Below are 8760 nucleotides of genomic sequence, written 5' to 3'. Positions count from 1 at the left end.
ATTTTTTATTGTTTTTATATTTTTCAATATATTTATTTTGTTCGTACAAAATAAAAAAATAATTTTTAACGATACAATAGTCTTCGTTAGGCTTAACATCGACGAAAATTCAACGCGAAGCGACACGCAACGGAGAAAAATTTCAACACGGGATAAATTAATATATTTTTCCGTACATAATTGGTTATCCGAAAAATAAGTTATCCGAACAACCCCAGTCCCCAATTGATTCGGATAAACGACGCTCTACTGTATTACCATTTTTCTTAGATTTCAATATTAATGAAAATATACTTAGTGCCCTCAGTTTACTTTCTGTTTCAAATAACTGTCTGAGGGATATGTGATAGTTTCCACCACACATTTGACAGTATTTGTCAAACCTGTCCTCTAGACTATTTGTTTGAATTTTACCAAGAAGAAGGTAGTTTCTTTTTTTACATTAATCCAATAATCACAAAAATCAATAAGAGCAACTGTAGTGTGCCTTAATGCAGTATATGTTTCCCTGGTTAATTTTTTGTTATCATTTAAAAGATTCCAGTTGTTAAGCCATAAGAGAAAACAATTAAGAAATTCAAGTATATATTTTGAATTTGCAGTTACTGACTCTTGTAATGGATTTTTCAGCCTGTGACCTTTAAGAAATGTCTTCACATTCACCACACACCACCACTGATATATTATTTCAATAAATATGGCAGTTGATTCCCATTCTTCAATACCGTTCTTTGGTCCCATATGTCTCAAAGCTACAGCTATATTATTGTTAAATAATTGAATAGAAAACTTCACATTTTGCCAATCAATAGAAGTAGGATAGAGGCACTTTAGTGACAAAGCACTACATATTTTAATAATTGGTCTTTTTCTAACAGATGAAGCATCTTTAAAGCTTTAACAGATGCAATGCCTCCCTTCAACTCTTCACTAAAATCTGAAAAGTTCAGAGCTTCATCTGTTTTATTGAACCAATTATTTCTGATACACTTTAACAAGTGCACTGAATCACAGAAATAATATAATGATCTTCCATTTGGGTTTTGAACAGGATGATCATATTTAATCTTAAAATCTGGAGAGTTGCTAAATAAAGAAATCGCTTTTTTATTAATTGCATTATTATCTGCAACAACACCTAAAACTTCAAATCCAAGTGATTCAAGTTTTACAATAATATCTCTTATTAGTGCAAAAAGAACATTAGCCTGAATGCATTTAACTGGAAGAATGTGGCATACATTTTTGTAATGTGAATCCAAACTTTGAATCATGAAAACAAATGCACTATTGGCACATTTAGCAGTCATGAGATTTACCCACTATATTTCCACCTTTATAGTCTAACTATGATTTTAAATGTATCTCATCAACTAGAATACTTTTGTCTTCTTCACTCAATGTATTTACTCTCCTAGATATGTAACCTAAAAAGTTTTGGGAATGCTGCTCTCACATAGGATTTGTATTAAGTTGGCTACAAACACGAACCAAAGTATTTGGACTTGGCATTGTCAACACACTACTGCTTCTCAAAAATTTATATGCATGTGGGCTAATAGAATGCACAAGAGATCAAAGAAACACAGTATCCCATTCATATCTTAGCTGTATACTAGTACACTTAACTAACGGTAATTAAAAATCAAATTTTACTTTCCTGCTCTGGAAGTACTTCTGAAATCTGTTTTAAAATGTCAACAGTGTTTACATTTTCAATAAGACTATCATCTGTTACTCCAGAAAACTTCTGATATGCAAGTTTTAGGATATCACTTAATTCATTTACATTACTTATCTTTATAGACACCTTAGTGTTACCAAGAAATTTAACAATGACATTCTGTACAAAAATACGTACCGTTAAGTCTTCTCCGATGATTGACAGCACAATACCTTTGGATAGGAATTACTATTAATTAAAATCAGGCATACACAGCTATTCTTACGAATGCGAACCCAGTTTCTGTGCATTTCACATAAAATTAGCTTGGTCTGAAGTTCTTCAAAAGTAACTGGAGGAAAGTGAAGTTTTCCTCCAGTTACTTTCTCCATGCTTTCACCATTGCATTACTGTGGAAAGCATTCTCCAAGCGCTGTCGTCGATCCTCTGGATTCTCTTTTACTGGCTGGCTTGGATAAATATGAAGGACATGCTGGTAATAATGAAGGAACAGCACCTATTAAAAAAAACAAGTAACAGTTTAAATAAATCAGGTGACAAATGATACTTAAAAAATCACTCCGACAATCACATGCAGTAAAATTTAATTTTAAAATATTTTTTACCTTTCTTAATTCTTGGCCGACCTAATGGTGCAGTAAGAAGTTTTCCACTTTTTGGGTCAGACATACTTGTGCTTCGTTCAATGTCGTCTGGGTGAAAATGTAATTCACATAAGCAAGATTATGTAATTCTGAAAGCAAGCATTGTGTTAATTCCTGTTAACGTTTAAAGTCACTAATGCTAATTCATACATTTCCATTTCCTAATTGTATGTACAGTACTTTCTGAACTTCCATGTTTATAAATACAAATAATAATATATTAAAGTATTCATATTCATATCTAAAACAAAAGCATTTGTATAGATAGAGATTGACATAAATTTTTATGAANTTGTATGTACAGTACTTTCTGAACTTCCATGTTTATAAATACAAATAATAATATATTAAAGTATTCATATTCATATTCTGTATATATTCTTTACAGTATAGACTAAGCAGAACATGCTTTGGTTTTTATTTGCTAATTTCTAATTTGGATCTAATGGCTATTCCTGCTGGAATAGCCATTCCGTATAAATGTTTTAAAAATTGAATATATCTAAAACAAAAGCATTTATATAGATATAGATTCACATGAATTTTTATGAACAAAAGAATTTAAAAAGAATCTCTCTCTCTCATTAAACAAACACATTTACCATTATGAGCTAAAACAAAAGAAACAACAAAGCTAAAACAAAGTAAGCTATTCTAAAGTATTGTTTATCAATTAAAAACGGCCTGCTTATAAGGTTTATTCCACCTTAAAAGGTAAAAAAAAAATAAATTACTCAGCACTGACTGTTTTCTAGGTACAAAGTTGTCTCGATGAATCGCAGATAAACATTTCTGCCGTAAAATTTCATCTGAAGGAAAATTAAAATCACTAACTTTTGATCCTGTTGCATAGTTCCCTTTGCAAGCTGGTACACACTTTCGAGGCATATCGTTTATCCTGAAAGAACCATAGCTAGAAAGTATAAATAAAGTAAATAATAAATCCAATTCGAAGAACAAAAGACTGAAAAATAGCAAGTTCGACACGACGAACTTGGAAATGGTCGTTAGAAAGGACCGCTAGTAGTGACGTCACACGAGATTGCTGAAAGCGTTTGGAGGCTTTATTCCTAGGTGGCGTTGACTAGAGCCACCGCATGGACTAAGGATGAAGTGGGACGCTGGTAAATACAGGATGTTAAAACTCGTATAAATACAACTGGTCCTTAACGAATGCGAAAATATTCGCGATCGACTTTGGAAAACAGTTGTTAAGTAAGAATGGGAAAATTGCAAGGCTAAAGAAAAATATTACAATGCGATTTCTTCGCGTGCGTTTGACACCGCAAGACCGCTCCGAGCTAAACACAGGCTAAAAAAGACGCGGCCATAAAGCACAGTACCGACGAGGGTGGGATTCGAACCCACGCGGGTAAAACCCAACGGTTTGGTAGTCCATCGCCTTAACCGCTGGGCCACCTCGTCCTAAGGGTCAACCCTATCTTTCGATACATGCTTTTTCGCCAATTACTACACAACGCTTGCAACAACAGTTGCACTCGGAATATAGGCTTCAGTAGCGTGGCGAGTGATCGGGTGATGGCGTCATCGATAACACGGGACACTCTCACAGCGTAAGTATTTCGTCTCCGAACACCGAAAACTTGATTTCGACTCGGGCGATGTGACGTTTTGTCTGTAGTGTTATGGCTTTCTACTTTACTGGACCAGCGTACTTACCTTACTGGAATGCCAGCGTAGCGCTACGAACCAACTGAAATCGCGCCGGTTAGTTCTGCAAGCGCGCGCAGGCAGACAAATCGGCATAATGCACGTGCAACTAAAAAAAGGCGAAACGAGTTGGGAGAAGCAAAGCACTTGATGTCAATTCGCAGACGTTATATTCGTTCTGTCGATAGCTCAACTGGTAGAGCGGTCGACTGTAGTGGGTATAGCTATCCATAGGTCGGTGGTTCAATTCCGCCTCGACGGATGTGATTGTTTTTTTCTCACGTTCGGCGTCAAATCTTATGAGAACCAATTCTCGCACCCTCGCTATACATGCCGTTTCGAGAACACGCATATGCCAAAATACTCACCCTGTGAGAATTCAGTTTTCATTTTTTCATTGCAGACGTCACGATCGAAGGCTACAGTTCGCGATTTCGCGCAGAATTTAATGAAAAGCTGTGATTGTTTTCACCAAAGCATTCGCTCAACTCGACCGACATAAATTCCAAGATTTGAAGGCGTGAAAAAACTGACAGAGTTCCGAGCTGCGTCGCCAAGAAACCGCTGAAAGAAAAAATTAATATTTGGAACGAAATAGCGTATTATTCACACATCTGTGTTCATGTATGCACGTTCGATCAACCAAGAAGAACAGGTGGAAGTTTGGTTCCGAGCAAGTCAAGTCGAGGAGGAAGTAACGGTCAAGATCGCGTTACAGTGTGTTCCGTTCTGTCGTGCTTTATTAGCGTTGCACATTGCAAACGCAACCAGACCGAAGATTGCAGATATCGTCCTGTGCGCGAGCGAACATTTAATGTAATTGAAAATCTGTCGGCATTTCAGTTTCGGAATGAGAAATAAGAGCCACCAGCGGGTGTAAAAATTTAGTTGGCACCAGTTGCAAAAAACCGTATCCCTGGCGGGACTCGAACCCGCAATCCCCGGTTTAGGAGACCGATGCCTTATCCATTAGGCCACAGGGACGTCTCGTATGGTGGATTTTCGTATTGTTCAAATGGCCTGTGAAGTGTTAATTAATTGTAGCTGGACACGCACAGAATCCGTTTAAAAATTCTTGCGGAACATGTCGCTATATCTCGGCTGGAGTGCGCGCCGTCACACGGTAAAAACGTAGTTCACAATCCGGCTATTATAATTCCATCTAATAAGTGTGGGTAAAGGAAAACGTTTTTTGACTAAGGTCTAAGGTATGAGATCTTTTAGAAAATTTAGAAAAAAATGAAAAAAATTCTGTCATAGTGTGAAAAAATATTTTACATTATTTTATATATCCAACTGATTTAGGATTCGTTTAACAAGGTTCAAAGAAAAGTATATTTCTAAATTTCTTGAACTTAGTACGGTCTAATGGTTTAGTGAATATATCTGCCACTTGTTCTGTCGATGGACAATAATTTATTTCTATCTGTCTTTCCGATACCTTTTCACAAATAAAGTAGTATTTGACATCAATATGTTTCCTTCTTTATTTTTTAAATATCTTTACGACTAATTGCTGGACTAACATTTAATCTTCTTCCATCCATAATAATATTTTTATCAAATTGAGTAACTTTTGCTATGGTTTCGTCGACTAGTTTCCAGGTTTTAATTTTAATCAATGACTGTTTTTCCTTTTTAATTGCTTCTCTCCAACTAGAGCTTTTTACTGCTTCTTCGTAGGAAAGCAGCGCTGTATCCCGATCATTTATTTCAGTCTTCAAGATGTTTTGGTCGTCGCAGTTTACTTTTATCTCTCAACGCGTAGGGATTACTGCTTTGAATTTTATCTCTCCCAGTTTCAGTACCTTCTACAGCAGCATTGTTTTCCTTTTCTTCTTCCATTCATTTACTTTCTCTTTATCCAAATTCTGTATTTTCTTATCTGTGTTTTCTTCACAAAATTCTTCCGATTTTATCTGTTCTTTTATTCTTCTTGTCTATAATGATAGAAAATACAACATCTCTTGACACTATCACCTTCCTTTTCTCGTGATCCCATAGTCTGTTTCCATTAGGAGCATATCCTATAAATGTTAATTTTTTACTTCGATAGCCAAGTTTCTTGAAGTAACCGAAGACTTTGGCGTGTGCTTCACAACCAAACATGTGCAGATGCGATAGATCTGTCATTTTTCGGTAGGTATTGTGTCTACAGTCTATATGGGACTTCTATATAGAAGATATGCAGCCACATATATTGCTTTTCCCCATTTACCCATGCTTTTCATTTCTTTGTTCAAGTTAGAATAAAAAATGAGAGCTCTGGCCTTTTATAATAATGTTCTGTTTAACCTTTGTGCTCGTCCATTCAATTGTGGTATGGTATTCTGTAGTCTAGTATAATTCCTTTTGATTTACACCAATGTCTTATCTTATCACCGACATATTCTCTACCATTGTCACAACGTAATTTTGATACTTTCAGATTCATGTACGCTTATACTTGAGTGACACATTCTCTGATATATTCGAACACACTTCACATTTATTCTTGAAAAGATATACCATATAAAACTGAGTGAAATCATCCAGCATGGTCAAAAGGTATTTCTTTCCATTCCACGTGTCAATTGGAATGTAAATTGCATTCCGGTTCAATTGGACCGCATAAATCTGTATGTACAGTACGTACAGTACTATCTCAAGAGATCTTGTGGCTCTCCGACGCTTACTCTTAAATGGGAGTCTGGTTTGTCCTGCTTTTAAACATATTTCACAAACTGAATTATATGAGTCACAATCAGATTTAGTCAAATTCATTCCAATTGACAAATCGATTATTTTTTTTTCATATTACTTACACCCAAGCGCCCTCAGTTGTCAGCATTCATTTCCTCTGTCAGATGCACCTCTTCTTAATTCAACCTTATAGCGTACATTCCATTTTCATCCTTTGTTCCTTGGAGAACTTTTATACTGTCATTTGATATAATAACATTTTCCATTGTAAAAGTAACTTCAAAGTTGTTATTTGTGATTTAATTAACGGATAATAAGTTTCTACTCAAATTAGACACATACAGCACATTATTCAACACCCAGTTCCTATCTTCGACTTTGCCAACTCCTTTAGCAGTCATCAATTCGTTTTCCTTTGTAACAGAAATATTTGTTTCAATTTATTCCAATTTATTAAACAGATCCATATTGTTGCACATATGCGAGGATGAAGCAGAATCGACTAGAAATACAGTTTCTTCTTTATTTTTCCGATCAGTTGAACTCTCACACAAAAATGATACTTTCTGTTGCGATTTATTTTGTAACTTATTTCTGAAGAAACAGTTTTTCTCCTTGTGATTATCTTTCCCACAAGTACAAGATCTACTATAGTAGTACCATTCTTCTGTTTGTCCAAAATAACATTTGTCATTACTGTGATTAATGTACGAGAAGACTCTTAACAATTGTCGATATTATGTATTTTTGCGTTTTAGCATCTTTCATTGCCCAAACTGCCTTTTCTTTATCATCCTTAAATGTCATTGTCGCAGTCTAATGACTATATCCATGATACCAGCTTCCTTCAGAAATATCGTTGTCTGAAATTTCCATATTGTAAAACTCCCCATATCTCTTACATTTTGAATATTTGCTAGATTGTCTTCGGCAGCCATTTTGCTCTATATCGACACCTAATAATTGTATCAGCGATCATAATTCTAACTTTTCATTAAATTAACAATTACAATATTTAATTTTTACTTACTGACAACCTTTTGTTATTGTTTTAGTTTTTACTGCTGTATCCTTGACCCATAACCTGAAAGATCGACAAGACAGCATTTAGTCTTTTTTAAGTTTTTTGTTAACTGTCTAGATTACTTAACAACCACGTGATCCTTACACTCAGTGTTGCGAAAGGCTTATATACAAAATTTTATCATTTTTTTTTTACCGGAAAGATTTTATCGGATTGAAGAGACGTTCACTAAATCAACAAAATTTTATAATTGTTATTTTTTAACACTAATTTCATTGAAAATAATAGGCAAGGCCAACAAAATAATTTCGCATTTTTATGCATCCACAAAGCTGTTTTATCGTGAAAATGTCGAATAATTTTTTTTCTTGAAGTATTTATATTTAATTTAGGTATTAGCCTTTTTCTTTTAATAATTTTTTTTCATTATATGGTATTGAGCCAACACTTTTAAAAATAAATTTTTAATATCACGTCCTTATATCATGACTTCGGTCCTTATATCATGACTAGCAATTCAGAATTATTCTGAATCGCTAGTCATGATATAAGGACCGAAATTAAAAATAAAATTATGAAAACTTACTCGATGAAATAAAATGTTCGGTAGATATTCGCGTTTTTCACCGGATGCTCGCCCTCTGGTGTTTAAAAACAGAACTACTCTATCTGGGTCGTTCGAATGTTCTTCGTATATTGTCAGCAGTAAAGATGAATAGTAAAAGTAAAGCTTTCTGTTGTGTTCCAAATTGTAATTCCAAAGCCATACGCGATCCCGATATAAGTTTTCATGTATTCCCACATGAAAAACAGATGATTTTTCGTAAATCAGAATTCGGAGAATCTCAGAAATGTAACCGACGGAAAGAGTGGATTCGACTGCTAAGAATTGGAAAAAAAGTTACGAAGTATATGGTAGTATGTTCGAAACATTTTACTCCTGAAGATTATATTTTGTCATGTAAGTATGCTATCGTGTTTTTATAAATATGTTTAGATTATTGTAATTCGATAGTATTAAAAAATCAAACTGAAAAAGATTGCATAGAGTCTAA

The 8760-nt window shown here is 34.6% G+C and overlaps 3 non-coding genes and 1 pseudogene across 3 annotated transcripts; 1 reads left to right on the top strand and 3 right to left on the bottom strand.

Annotated features, from left to right (window-relative positions):
• Nucleotides 1-2055, bottom strand: part of LOC111641310 — a 4041-nt pseudogene extending 1986 nt beyond the window's left edge.
• A 1616-nt stretch (nucleotides 2056-3671) lies between these two features.
• Nucleotides 3672-3753, bottom strand: Trnag-acc. Its single transcript has one exon. It is a non-coding gene; the product is annotated as a tRNA-Gly (tRNA).
• A 424-nt stretch (nucleotides 3754-4177) lies between these two features.
• On the top strand, nucleotides 4178-4261 carry Trnay-gua. Its single transcript is given in 2 exon segments — nucleotides 4178-4214; nucleotides 4226-4261. It is a non-coding gene; the product is annotated as a tRNA-Tyr (tRNA).
• Nucleotides 4262-4910: 649 nt separating this feature from the next.
• Trnar-ccu lies at nucleotides 4911-4983 on the bottom strand. The gene has a single exon. It is a non-coding gene; the product is annotated as a tRNA-Arg (tRNA).
• Between the last annotated feature and the right edge of the window lie 3777 nt (nucleotides 4984-8760).

The sequence above is a fragment of the Centruroides sculpturatus genome, unplaced genomic scaffold, assembly GCF_000671375.1.
Source record: "Centruroides sculpturatus isolate CEXI.00-Female unplaced genomic scaffold, Cexi_2.0 scaffold1344, whole genome shotgun sequence".
NCBI classification, from domain to species: Eukaryota; Metazoa; Arthropoda; class Arachnida; order Scorpiones; family Buthidae; genus Centruroides; species Centruroides sculpturatus.
The sequence above is the reverse complement of the archived record's forward strand: the minus strand, read 5'-3'. Positions and strand labels throughout refer to the sequence as shown.